This window comes from Rhinopithecus roxellana, chromosome 18 (assembly GCF_007565055.1).
Source record: "Rhinopithecus roxellana isolate Shanxi Qingling chromosome 18, ASM756505v1, whole genome shotgun sequence".
Lineage (NCBI taxonomy): Eukaryota > Metazoa > Chordata > Mammalia > Primates > Cercopithecidae > Rhinopithecus > Rhinopithecus roxellana.
The window spans coordinates 40,324,769-40,339,828 of NC_044566.1; the positions used below are offsets into that span (position 1 = coordinate 40,324,769).

Below are 15,060 nucleotides of genomic sequence, written 5' to 3' on the forward strand. Positions count from 1 at the left end.
TATACCACTTCCTAGAGAGGGAACCATGTGCTGGGATTAGCCAGTCCCGCATTTTTCTATACCTTAAATCAAACTGGGCCATGCTTCACATCTACCCACAGTGAATAGGGGTCCTTTGATTTAGAATAAGTAGAGCTGACTGAATTCTGAAAAAATGAATATTTTGTGAGGAACATTATTTTTTGTTTTAAATATAAATGCCTAATACTGTGTATTCATTTACCCTTTATATCTCTGTACATGCTTATCTTTTGTTACACCTTAGAGAAATGGCCCACCATCAACGAAAAGAAAGAAAGGCGTAGGCCGGGCACGGTGGCTCACGCCTGTAATCCCAGCAATTTAGAGGGCCGAGGGAGGCAGATCACGAGGTCAGGAGTTTGAGACCAGCCTGGCTAACATGGTGAAATCCCGTCTCTACTAAAAATACAAAAATTAGCCAAAAGTGGTGGTGAGCACCTGCAATCCCAGCTACTCAGGAGGCTGAGGCAGGAGAATTGCTTGAATCTGGGAGGCGGAGGTTGCAGTGAGCCAAGATCGTGCCACTTACACCTTAAAATGGTAGATCATTTGTGGCCATTTGAAGTTCTTAAAGATTCTGAGCCATGTCTTACATAGTTATTTTAGAATCTAAAGTTGTTCTGTATTTACATAAAGTTTCTATTGTTTCTCTCCTTTAAATCCTGAAAGTGGTAGTTGGGAAGGAGGAGCCAGATATTTGGCATGGCCTGACAAAAATTAACTTGTCTTTTTTATTTATTTATTTATTTTTGAAACAGAGTCTTGCTCTGTCGCCCAGGCTGGAGTACAGTGGCGCCATCTCAGCTCACTGCAACCTCTGCCTCCTAGGTTCTAGTGATTCCCCTGACAGCCTCCCCAGTAGCTGGGATTACAGGCATGTGCCACGACACCCAGCTAATTTTTGTATTTTTAGTAGAGAAGGGGTTTCACCATGTTGGCCAGGCTGGTAACTCCTGACCTCAAGTGATCCACTCACCTTGGCCTCCCAAAGTGCTGGGATTATAGGCGTGAGTCACCGCACCCAGCCTAACCTGTCTTTGTAGCAGGATATGCTCACAATTGGAGTATTTTCAATACATTGTGTATTCCATGGATTTGTTTTGTTTTGTTTTGAGATGGAGTCTCGCTCTGTCACCCAGGCTGGAGGGCAGTGGCGCTATCTCGGCTCATTGCAAGCTCCGCCTCCCGGGTTTACGCCATTCTCCTTCCTCAGCCTCCTGAGTGGCTGGGACTACAGGCACCCGCCACCATGCCCGGCTAATTTATTGTATTTTTAGTAGAGACAGGGTTTCACTGTGTTAGCCAGGATGGTTTCGATCTCCTGACCTCGTGATCCACCCGCCTTGGCCTCCCAAAGTGCTGGGATTACAGGCGTGAGCCACCGCGCCCAGCGTCCATGGATTTGTTTTAAGTAAAATCAGGCACTTGAGTTAACTCCTGGGTGTTAAATTACTGATTTATACAGGAAAGTTGGAAAAGGTGGTCAGCAGTTAACACAGGAAGTTCAAGAGTTTATGGTGACTTTGGAATATTTTTTGAATTACTAATTTAATGTGATTTAGTATCTGTTACATATTATTGAATAAAGTGGAAAGTGTTTTTTGGAATTTTACTTAATATTTAACTGAGTCAGTTAGTACTCGAGAAAATTTAACTGAGTCATTCATCTTGCATATAATACTGTGCAACTACATCGGGATGGCATATTTGATTTTTAATATTAGATTTGATATTTAATATTTTAAAAATAAGTGGCAAAAGAGAAGCTAAACAAGTGGGAAAGGGGTTCCTGTGCCTTCAGTGTGTTAAGAAGCCAGCTAAAGGGGAGTAAGGGGAAGCAGTGGTGTGATGCCAAGTTGTTCACCCTGCTATGACTCGGGCAGGGTCTAGGGTATCAACACCAGACAACCCAGGCCTGGACTGATTGCTTCTGTTGGAAATTGACAGCTCATACTGGCCTGCCTCACAATGTCGGCACTGCCACTGACTAATTCTGTGACCAGGGCACCCTTTATAGCCTCCATCAGCCTGTTTCCCCAGCTATAAAATGCTGAAAGTGAGACCTAGCTTAAATGGCTTTCTTGAGGAATAGAAAAGAAACACGTTATCAGCTATCTGGTACACAGTAGGTGCTCAGCAAATGTCCATTCCCTTTCTTTGTTGTACATTCCTCTTTTGAAGTTCAGTGCTTTACCAAGGCATTCCCTCTCTGCTGTGACTTGCTTTAATACACCATCCTGTTCACCGGACGTACAGTTGAGGGAGATGAATGCAAGGCACTGAGGAAAGTTCTGGAGCAGAAAAGCCTTTGTTTACAAATAACTTGGGAACCTGCTAGAGGAAAACTTGTATGACTTGAGGTCAGATTATTTAACGTTCATATTGTATTTGCATTATTTTTCAGTTCTATTTAGTAGAGAAAAGTAATCTAGTCCATAAAAAAAGAAGATAAAGTTGTTTTTAAAATTAACCCTCCAGTTTATAAACTGGATTTTAATTTGCCAGTAAGTTTATTCAAGTAAATATGTAAATTGATGCATAAAGCAGTTGATTATCAAGTGTGCAAGAAAATGTTACCTATTAACTCTGATATTCCAATAGTTAATTAAAAATCATCATGTAAAGTTAATTATTTTACAGAATAATTGCTTTATGAAAGGGATTGTTGTGATTTACCTACGCAATCTTTTATAATTATAATTTGTAATTAAACATTGCAGTGTTTTCTGTCCTTAAAAACAAATGTTGACTTTAATAGCTTTTTTTTTAGCATAGTTTTATAGTTTTTCACAACATGGAGTTTTTAAAACTTAATATAAAAGGGAACAAATAAAAATTATAGCAAATTAAGCTAATCTTTTTAATTAGATATTTTGGAAATTAAATTGCTATAACTGATTTGTTGTATTATGAAGCAAAACTTCTGTTTTTAGTCTGTTAGTCCTAAAAATGTGGCAGTTTAGCTAAGATGTTTGTTGTGTGTCAGTGGAATTATTTTGAATTTTTACATAGAAAATTTCACTTAAATTTTTTCTCATCATTTTTGTTGACAGTTTACAATATATTCATTAAAATGTTCTCTTTTTTTGTCTTAGGAAAATACATTCATGGGGAAGAGACATAATAGTTTTGACATTACGGCAGTTACAGCACCTGAACATGTTTGTTAAGAATAACTGCTTCTCAGGTGGAGAAATAATTTCATCTCTTCAAGATGTCCTTAGGTTTTGATGGTGTAATAGCTGGATATTTTAATATTCCCTCCTGTAATTGGCCTGGATCTGAATGATGAATGTGGCGGTTGTTAGAAGGAAAACTTGGGATTGTAATGTTCCCCAAATTGGGAAGGCATCAAGAGACCAAAGAATAATTTGGGTAAGTCCAGCTTGATGAATAGATGAGTTTACTAGGACTTACATACTGGACAATTCTGGGCAGCTCTAGAGTCACCCTGCCTCTCATCTGTAAGCCGCTTATAAGCTTATATTCTGGCTGTTTACCTACTGTGTGTGCACGATGAGACTGTTTTCCTTGATATATTTTGAGGTATGCCCTGAGATGTTTGGGTTCTCAGGGATACCGGCTCCTCAGCTAGGCACTCTGACCTTGGCTCCCTGCCCAGCCTTCAGGGTTCAAGTAACACACATACACCCTTAAGTAACTTGGTGAGGGACATACCACACTACAGTTGTTGACATTGCTAGTTGTGGTTCGGTTTCCCCCTTGAAATGTTGCATTCTGTGAGACAATGGGAGGTAAGTACTACCAATTACATGAATCCAGAGGTCCAGAGTAGCCACTAATTTGGATTAGAACATTATTAATCACCTACCATTTGCAATGTATCTCTGTACTATTACATAAAGATAAACTGGTTTCTGCCCCGAGGCAGCTTGCTATCTAGAAGAGGAGATAACATTTATAAAATAACTTATTGAAGTGATTTAGTGATTGTTCAGGAGATGGAAAGAACATTCAAGGAATATATTTCAGAGATTGTAGTGTTTTTTTCTTAACACATGGTTGGTCTTTGTTCTCTGTTCTTCCCCTTTTCTTTGGGAAGAAATTTACCATTTTAAGTCTCAAAGAGAAATGAGTGTCCTCTTGCTTGACATTAAATTTGGTTTACTAGTAATATAAATGAAGAAACTCAATACAGATGGTCTCCAGAGTGTAAGTGATGAACATTTCTGAGGAATAGAAGTTAGTTTTTTGGATTTTGATAGAAATAATGTTGTCTATGGACTTAGGAGGCTGAGATGACAGGGTGGCTTGGGACTAGGAGTTCAAGACCAGCCTGGGCAACATAGTGAGATCCTTTCTCTAAAAAACAGAAAAAAATTATCTGGGTATGGTGGTACATGCCTACAGTCCTAGCGACCTGGGAGGCTGGGGTGGGAGGATCACTGGAGCCCAGAATTCGATGCTGCAATAAGCTATGATTGTGCCATAACACTCCAGCCTAAGCAACAGAGTGAGACCCCCTCTCAAAGGGGAAAAATAAATGTTGTATGTGATAGATAAGTTCCTAGGCCAGCCTCCAATGGCTCACTTAATCTTTCTAGCAGTTACTTATATGAACTTCTGATTTTCCCCCTATTTAATAAACTATATTAGAGGCTAGATCTCATTCATGACTGTATACCCTGTAGCATCTACTCATGTGGCTTACAGATCATAGGAACTAGTTATCTTAAATTTCTTTTTTGAACAAACTGTACTATAAAGTATACATCTGTAAAGGAAAATAGTTAATTCAATTAACGTTTGTTCGTTAGAACTGAAGGTGAAGCTAAAAGAACAACCCCCTGTATTACAAAAACTGCATTCTGTTGTGTATGATAAAAAGGAAATGCAGGCCGGGCGCGGTGGCTCACGCCTGTAATCCCAGCACTTTGGGAGGCCGAGACGGGCGGATCACGAGGTCAGAAGATCGAGACCATCCTGGCTAACATGGTGAAACCCCGTCTGTACTAAAATACAAAAAAAAAAAATTAGCCGGGCGTGGTGGGGGCGCCTGTAGTCCCAGCTACTTGAGAGGCTGAGGCAGGAGAATGGCGGGAACCCGGGAGGCGGAGCTTGCAGTGAGCCGAGATCGCGCCACTGCATTCCAGCCTGGGCGACAGAGGGAGACTCCGTCTCAAAAAAAAAAAAAAAAAAAAAAAAAAGGAAATGCAAAATGCATAGGGACAATGAATCACCTCTCCCCTGCTCAAATGGTATCCATTAAGTGTGCATCAGAAAGGAATTTTTTGTCAGGGCAGCTGCTGTTGTCCAGCCAAAAGAGACACTTGGATTCTTGAAGAAGCCAGCTTGTTTTTTAAAATTAAAAAATCTTATTTCTAAAACTGAAATTAGTTGGCAAGGAGGCATTGAAATTTTATGTGTTTTATAAAACAGTATCAAATGATGATACTGTAGTGAGGAAAGTAGCACACAAATTTATGTAATAATTTGATGAGGGTACTGTTTGAATGTGCTATACTTGCATGAGTCTAAAGAATGTTTCCAATTAAGTACAAAATAGCAAAATGTGGAAACTTAAATTTAGCAGTTGTTCATTGTTGTTATATTACCATCCCAAATAATGTGGAAATATAGTTGGCATTCAGTGATTTTTTTATTGACCAATTGAATGAGTTATTCTGTTCCATGATTCCTACGTCTTGTTCCCCATTAAGTTCTTACACTGCTACAAAGGATATAGTCATAGGCCCTATTGGTTATCCTAGAGTCGACAGGCAGTATAACTTAACAGAAAGAGTGTTGGTGTTGTGTAGAACTGGATTCAAATTCCAATTCTGCCACAATAACCTTTCCCCACCTATAAAATGAGGGTTAGTACATACATCTCCAGGATTAAATGAGGTCATCTGAGAAGTGTGAGGCACAGTGCCTGGAACATAGTATACATTTAATAAATGTTTGCAACTATTAGCAAGTGTAAAATGTGATGATCCTAATGATGATGGAAAAGACATAGGTTGGTCAGTGTCTACCAAATAAAAGATAACTGTGAGATAGTTATTTTATTGGTGTGATTGCTCTGTAAATGTGGCTAGTTAAGCCTAACAACTGTGATTGTTACCCAGTATCAGATGATCTAGGCGAAAATACTTAATATCTGCCAGTCAGTGTGTGATTAGAGACATTTCTGCACCTAAAGGCTCATATAAACCGATTCAGAAGAAGCAAATAGATAAAATAAGGCTTACCCAGGTAGAAGAGTAAATGAGCTATTTGTTGACATGCTTTAGGGGGCTTGACAAAAGTGTGTAAACAGGTAGGCTGGAGGATAAATTATATGTAATCTATGCCTCTAGCCCAGAAAGGTCAAAAATGTTTGAAAAAATAATTAAGGAACAAAAATACAGGGAAAAAAGTAGCCAAGGGACAGATATTGATATTCATTTTCCTTTTACAACTTTATTAAGGTATAATTTGTGTTCAACAAACTGCACACTTTTGAAGTATATAACTCAAGTAGTTTTGACAAATAGATACACCCATGAAACTGCCGCTTACAAACCTGAACATTTTCATGACCCTTAAAAGTTTCCATATGTCCTTTTGCAACACACACACACACACACACACACACACACACCCAAATGCAGGCAACCATTGATCTGCTTTCTGTTAAAATAGATTAGGCTGCATCTCTTAGAATTGTACATAAATGAAATCACACAGTATGTAGTCTTGCATCTGGCTTCTTCCACTCAGCATAATGATTTGAGATTCATCCATGCTGTGACATGTACTAGTAATGCATTTTTATTACCAAATAGTATACAGTTGTATGGCTGTATTACTTTTTTTTTTTTTTTTTTTTGAGATGGAGTCTCGCTCTATAGCTCAGGCTGGAGTGTAGTGGCGTGATCTCGGCTCACTGTAACCTCTGCCTCCTGGGTCCCGGTTGAAGCAATTCTCCTGCCTCAGCCTCCTGAATAGCTGGGATTACAGGCACACATCACCATGCCCATCTAATTTTTGTATTTTTAGTAGAGACGGGGTTTCACCATGTTGGCCAGGCTGTTCTTGAACTCCTGACCTTGTAATCCGCCTGCCTCGGCCTCCCAAAGTGCTGGGATTACAGCTGCGAGCCACTGTGCCCTGCCGATGTATTACATTTTTGTATCTATTCACCTGTTAGTGGACATTTGGATTGGTTCCCAAATTACAACCCACATTTGGCTATTACAGAGAAAGCTGCCATGAACTTTCGTGTACAAGTCTTTGTATGGACATGTATTATCTCTTGGGTAAATATCCAGGAATGAAATAACTATGATGAATAATAGATGTATTTTTAACTTTTTAAGAAGGCATCAAGCTGTTTTCCAAGATGTTTGTACCATTTTACATTCCCAGCAGCAGTAACTGGTGGGAATATGGCTCATTCTCAAAAGATGATCTGAAATTTCAAAAGTAAAAAAGTTATTGAAACATGTAATATGATGGTGGTAATTAGCCTACTCATAGGGTTGGTTGTAAGGATTAAATGTACTAATCCTTAAAAAACATTTAAGCACAGAGGGAGGCACTCAGTATTCATTAGCAATTTTATTGTTATTCTGTTGATCTAACTTCTTTGGTTGTTAACAGTAGTACATTAATGACTAATTTTGATAAAGTAAAAATAAACAGACTGTATTTTAAAAATCAGAGTCACATATTGTATAAAAATATTCATATTCATAAAAATACCTTTAAACAAAATACAAATTTAATTTTTTTTCCAGTAGAAGGGGCAGTGATTACCTGGCATTGTTGTAAAACCAAAGTTAAGCTTGACATTATTGTAGTTATAGTCTTTATTTATTTATTTGAGGTGGAGTCTCACTGTTTCACCCAGGCTGGAGTGCAGTGGCCTGATCTTGGCTTACTGCAGCCTCCACCTCCCGGGTTCAAGCAGTTCTCCTGCCTCAGCCTCCCAAGTAGCTGTGATTACAGGCATGCACCACCATGCCCAGCTAATTTTTTGTATTTTTTGTAGAGATGGGGTTTCACCATGTTGTTCAGGCTGGTATTGAACTCCTCATCTTAGGTGATCTCCCCTCCTTGACCTCCCAAAGTGCTGGGATTACAGGCGTGAGCCATGGCGCCTAGCCTAGTTAGAGTCTTTAACACAGTTTTTGTTGCAGTTACCTCTCAGTGATATAACTTTTTATTATATACTGTAATTAAGAGTGTCAAGATATGAAAAATACACAATCCAGGATTGGTTATAACATTTTTTAAAAAGGTATTTACACTGACTTGTTCTTATTTAATATGTCTTATACAGACACATCACCTTCACTTTGGGATGTGGAATTTGCTAAGTAGTTAGCCACAGAAAATGAACACCCCTTCAGAATGGGTTTGAAGAGCTGATCCACTGGATGAAAGAGGGGAAACTGGGAGTTCCCAATTAATAGTGAAGCAGGTAAGTGTTAATTTCAGGGGTTTATAAAATTCATTGAGATTATTTCTGCCAGATATTCACTTTTAGAGTGTAGATACTTAGATGAATTTCAAAACACTGTGTAGATATCTTCATGGTGTCCTAAAGAGAGTAAGTTGCAGCAGAATGCATGCAATATAATAGAATTTTATAAAATTCGAAAACCAAATTTTGAATATACTTTGTTAGCTCTAAAGGTGATAAAACTATAAAGAAAATGATCAACATAACACAGTATTTCAGGAAGGCAGAGTAATTGAGGAGGGACACCCAGGGGCTTCGACAGTACTATCATTCTGTTCCTCAAGTTGGACGGCAGGTTCACAGGTGGTCATTTCATCATGCTTTTACGTTGTTATATGTTGCATATATTATAGTATATGTTAGCTATATTATAATTATACATTATATTTTGTTTGTAACAGTGTTTCATAATATTTTAAGGAATGAATGGAAATGGCACATAACGAAGATACGCAGTGCCCAGCCATCAGTAGAGTCCCAGCATTATCAGATTCCAGGATAATTCCTATACAAAAACAAGCAAACAAAGGACATCTTATCTAGAATGCAAAGACCATTTATATTCTAATAAACTGAGACATTCAAATAGGAAATCCCTCTTTTAAGGATGGCATTTTTTATATGCTTGGAAGTGTTTTGAAGCAGAAATTGGTTGTGAATAAGTCTTCTTCTCCTTATTGATAGCAAAGTATAAGCTTGCTTCTAATGTCACTATTATCCCTGCCAATAAATGTAAATTCCTGGAGGTAGTGTTGCTTATGAACTCACTTACTTGCTTATTATTAATACCGGGTGCATTTACCCTCTTAGGGGATGACCATGGGTATATTAAAAGATAAGAAATTTACTGAGAATTCCTTAAATTTTTCTGATTTTTACTAGCCAGTGAGGACATTGTCCCTTTTTTGCAGGTAGCTTTGAAAGATGGTGATACCTCCACAGTTGAGACCATGTTGTTAAAACATCCTTCATTTAATTATATACACATTTGGTTCTAAAGAATGTATTATCCTTAGATTCTTGGTTCTAAAGAATGTATTATCTTAAGATTATTACTATTCTTAAAATTGCTGTAAAACTTGCTGAGGTAATCAGTTTTAAATTCTGTAAAAACAGATAACAAAACCCTCGTAATCCTAAAGGTGGTTTTAAAGTTCATGCATTTACACATGTATGCAAATTGGCTATTAAACTGGGAAAATTTTATTCTAAGTAACCAAATCTTAAGGAGCTAAAGCAAGCTTGCTTTATGAAATATACTAATTCAAGGACTAAGCAATTTCTGAAAACAGACTGATTTACTGTGCTGCTTAGTATTTCCTCAAAGTAGAATACATGTGATGGTGGCAGAGGGAGGAAGTAACTCATACTAGGAAGAACAAACAGCTGCTGGAATATGCTTGTGGTTTAGAGCTTCTTTTAAAAATCCTGTCAGCTGCAAAAGAAAGGAAGGCCTAATATTTTCCACGATGTCAGTAACATCTTTATGAAGATGCTTCTTTTGAATGTGGTACAGAAAGTTGGAAAACACTTAGGCGTGGTATCGGGCATAGTGCCCCTTAGGGAGCACTTCATATACAGACGGTCTGGGACTTAGGATGGTTTGACTCAGAATTTTTTGACTTTATGATGGTTCCAAAGGCGATGCACATTCACGAGAAACTGAACTTTTAGTTCCCATACAACTATCTTGTTTTTCACATTCAGGACATTGTTCCCATAAATTACATGAGTTATTCAACCGTTTATAATAAAACAGGATTTGTATTAGATGATTTTGCCCAAATGGAGGTTAATGTAAGTGTTCTGAGTACGTTGAGGTAGGCTAGTCTAAGCTCTGATGCTCAGTAGGTTAGGGTGTATTAAAGGCATTTTGACTTACAGTATCCTTCCAATAAACTCATTGTAAGTCAAGAAGCACTTGTAGAGATCTACCTTTACCAATTTCAACTGTGACAAATTTAATGTTCCTGTATTGCTTTTAAATTGGAGAGCAGCAGCAGGTCTGAAATGAATACTGCAGTTAGCTTTGTGTTCTTCGCTATTTATTGAACAGTTCAGAGGGCAAGGAAGCAAAGAGAAGCGCTCTGAGTATGTCTTCGCTTGCCAGCTCCTGAATTGTTAACAGTTCTATAATGGCCTTCCTGTACTTTTCTCTCATTTTTTCTGTTCTCTTCCCTTTTTTTGACCCTGTCTCAAAAAAAATCAAATAAAAATATCCCTTGGGAATATGTAATGTTTGTATATGGAAGCCCTCAATGCCTTTCTTGCTACCTGTAGGGTTAAACTCCGAAATCCTTAGCTTAGCATTCAGATTCCTCCATCAAACTGGGTTCCTAGGCCAGCTATTTCAGAGTTAATGTTACTCTTTTTTGGGGGATGGTGTCTCGCTCTGTCACCCAGTCTGGAGTGCAGTAGCACAATCATGGCTCACTACAACTACCACCTCCCAGGGCCCAAGCATTCCTCTCACCTCACCCTCCTGAGTTGCTGGGACCACCACCTGCACCATGCCTGGCTAACTGGTTTTTGTACTTTTTGTAGGTTTTTGCCATGTTGCCCAGTCTAGTGTCCAACTCCTGGGCTCAAGGGATCCCACCCCTTCTTGGCCTCCCACAGTGCTGGGATTATAGGCGTGAGCCATTGCACCCAGCTGATGTAAATGCTTTGGTTCCACCCCACCACCATGTATGACTAATTTTTTTATTTTTAGTAGAGATGGGGTTTCACCATGTTGGCCAGCCTAGTCTCGAACTCCTGACCTCAGGTGATCCACCTGCCTCGGCCTCCCAAAATGCTGGGATTACAGACATGAGCCCAGCCCAGAAAACATTAGTTTTTAAGATGCAACAGAATGGTAAGCTGAAAGTCCTGGTTATTATTGTCAGGGGCCACAGAGAGATCAAGTCAGATAGGAATCATTTGGATTTGATAAGGGGTTACTAGTGGTTTTGAGAAGATTAAGACTAGAGAGGCAAATATTTTTATATTTTGTGGCAAAGGAGATGCAGTCAAAGTAGAGATTGGGAAAAAGGTTGAAAAAGTCTGCAAGGAGAAAAATCATCCATTGACTGCTTACTGCATGCCAGATAGAGATCTAAGTAAGCCCAAAACCATAGAGTGATCTTCAGTTTCTCTTATCCCACATGTTCACCCATGATCAAGTCTTGCTGGTTCTAGTATATTCCAGCTCATTGTATTTCTCTTCATCACCTCTGTGGCTAACAGCCTTTTCTAACCTAGATTTAATGTAGTAGTTTCCTAAGAAGTCTCTGTTTCCAATACTGATTTGTTGCAATGTATTCACCGTACAGCAACCGGAATGACATTTTAAAAAAGTAAATAGGACCATGTCTCTCTCCTACTGACAATGAACTTTCCATGACTTTCCATCACACCTAAGGTCTAAATTCCGTGTAACAGCCTGCAAGGTACAAAGTGAGGCCCTTGAAGTAGCATCTTATAGCTGCTTTGCTCTCTTGGTTTGAGCCACACTTTCTGTTGATTGACTGAAACCCCATGTGTGTTGAGGAGCATCTGTATATGTTGCTTTGTGAGAGTCACACTAGGTTAAAGCTAACTCAGTGACACATGCGACTATTGAAATAATTTTACTATTTAAGAGAACTACCAAATCCGTAGAGTTTATAGGCAGTTGGCAGAAAATAAAAGTGTTCCTGCACTTGTCCTTGATCTCCCTAATTGTGTAATCTCTTACATCATTATTTTTCCACCTACCACACCTATATGTTGTGACTGAAGAGGGTAAAAAAAGTCTTAATCTCTCTAATGTTAACTCTTGATCAGTTGCTATAGCCATCTATGAGATCGTATCTGGCCTTTGAAAAGAATGTTTAATTGCATTTTATTTGAGTTGTGTGCTATTGATAGAGGATAAGAGAGGGCCAGGTAAGCTTGATGTGTATGTATTGATTGTCTTAACCTCCCTGAGCTTTAGATTTAACTTTTAGTCTTTTTTTATTGGACAGCTTCACGTTTCTTAGGAATCTCAAATTCTGTATGGTATTTGAATCTTCACCAAATTAGAAGGAGAAAATCTGTAATGGTCAATGTATATCAGTTAAACTCTTCAGAATATGTGAGATGATAATAATTATCATTTATTGAGTTCTATGGGCCAGGAACTAAATGCTTTACAGTACAGAGATACTATATTAGATTGTCTACTTTTGGGAGGAGGGGCAGGAGAAGGGGAGATTTTCTTATGAGGGAAAAACTCCAAGATTACATCCCTGTTATCTTTCCTCCGAATAGTTTCTAAGTTATTTGATTAAAAATTATGTTTTAATTAGAATTTGATGGCCTTTTAAAAACTTTTACTGACACTTAACATGTTTGTTTTTGTAGGAGCTGACTAAGGCTTTGGAACAGAAACCAGATAATGCACGATAGTATTGTCAAAGAGCTTATTGTCACATTCTTCTTGGGAGTTACTGTGGTCATTTTTCTTCCAAAGTATATTGTCCCTTTTTAATAAGTTACTTATACATTTTACCCATGACAAATTAGTCAAATAAAATAAAGGTTGTCTTTGAGGATTTTTTAATTGGTCTTTCATACAAGGTAAAGTAGCTCAAGTGTGACAGACATGTTGAGCAACACTTATTTACATTTTATGGATGTCTCATTTTCCTTCATTGGGTGGAGAATGTATATAGATTTCATTCATAGTTATTGGGTGAGCTGATAAAGAATAGTATCATATTTACTATTTGACAGAGTATTAAAATGAAATGCTCTTTGTATTTTTTGTAAAAATGAATGTGGCTAGGCATGGTGGCTCATGCCTGTAATCCCAGCACTTTGGGAGGCCAAAGCTGGAGGATTACATGAGCCCAGAAGATCGAGTCTAGCCTGGACAACATAACAAGACCCTGTCTATATTAAAAAAATAATGTATTTCTGTATTTTGTAACTTTAAAAAGTTATTCTGATGAATAATCTGGATAGGGAAAAACTGAATTTTTTTTTTTTCTTTTTTTGTTAGACGAAGTTTCGCTCTTGTTGCCTAGGCTGGAGTGCAGTGGCTTGATCTCAGCTCACTGCAGCCTTCTCCTCCTGGGTTCAAGCAATTCTCCTGCCTCAGCCTCCCAGGTAGCTGGGACTACAGGCACGTGCCACCATGCCTGGCTAATTTTGTATTTTTAGCAGAGACTGGGTTTCACCATGTTGGCCAGGCTGGTCTCAAACTCCTGACCACAGGTGATCCACCCTCCTTGGCCTCCCAAAATACTGGGATTACAGGTAAGAGCCATTGCACCCGGCCAAATTACATAGATTATGCTAATGAGAAAAGGAGATGAATTTTGTGACACAGCTTTATTCACTGACTGAAGAGCTTTAAAAATGAAGCTAAATATTAAGCCAAAAGGAAGGTACAAGAGTATTATTTATTTGAATTCTGTCTTGGATTAGCTTTTCCTAATTTAAAACCATTTGGCGTTTCTACAAACTCGAAAACTTAGAAATCTAAAACTGATTCATATTCTTTGTGTATTTGCTAGGATCTGTACATAACTGACGAAAAACTCATCTTTTTCTACATAGTTGCTGTTGCCGATGCAAAAAAGTCTTGCGAACTCAATCTAATTCCACTACTATGCTAAGAAAAGGGTATTCAATAGCTACTCTTTTTGTTGAACTTGGACTGTAAATAGTAGATGTTTAATTTGTTGAATTGAGTTCATTGTAAGCTTTATAAGTAGTAAAATTCTAGATTTATACATTTTATAGAAGAGATATGACTCAATTTTAAATACAAAGTTATAGTTCTATTATTTTGTTAACCATAGTATGTGATAGTAGATCTATACTTAACATATTTTAAAATAGTGATGATTGAAATAACGGCAAGGTTGGCCGGGCGCGGTGGCTCAAGCCTGTAATCCCAGCACTTTGGGAGGCCGAGACGGGCGGATCACGAGGTCAGGAGATCGAGACCATCCTGGCTAACACGGTGAAACCCCGTCTCTACTAAAAATACAAAAAAACTAGCCGGGCGAGGTGGCGGGCGCCTGTAGTCCCAGCTACTCGGGAGGCTGAGGCAGGAGAATGGCGTAAACCCGGGAGGCGGAGCTTGCAGTGAGCTGAGATCTGGCCACTGCACTCCAGTCCGGGCGACAGAGCGAGACTCCGCCTCAAAAAAAAAAAAAAAAAAAAAAAGAAATAACGGCAAGGTGTAGATGAAACTGAAGGATTTCACATTCCTTTTTTATCATTTGGAATTTACTGTATTTAACTGACTAGAGAACATCCTGTTCTTCAACCAAGCTGAATAGGCTGCATTGAATGCTATGAAAGCTCTATATCTGTGTACTTTATATCCCATCTTGTTTCTAAGTGTAACTTTATTCTTTAAGAAACTTTAATTCCTTTGTATAATTATATTTTGGAATAAGCAAGTATGTACAATTAAAGTGAAATTCCTTCTGAAGCAAGTTCTAAAATTAAATTTTACTGGAAATTGTACTAGATGTTAACAGTATTTAAGAAAGTCTCTTGGCTTACTAACATAAAATATATTTTTTCTTTCAACAATAGAAAAT

The 15,060-nt window shown here is 38.2% G+C and overlaps 1 long non-coding RNA gene across 5 annotated transcripts in view; it reads left to right on the top strand.

The window, feature by feature from the left end:
- The window catches only part of LOC104653869, a 47,477-nt gene extending 34,018 nt beyond the window's left edge, over positions 1-13,459 (top strand). For 4 of the 5 annotated variants that reach the window (XR_004054748.1, XR_004054746.1, XR_004054744.1 and 1 more), the window contains 3 exons: positions 3,117-3,396; positions 8,312-8,452; positions 12,863-13,459. This is a non-coding gene — a long non-coding RNA (uncharacterized LOC104653869). Of the gene's footprint in view, positions 1-1,654; positions 2,382-3,116; positions 3,397-8,311; positions 8,453-12,862 lie in introns of those variants that run through there. The other variant, XR_004054747.1, reaches the window with a different exon arrangement.
- Positions 13,460-15,060: the final 1,601 nt, after the last annotated feature.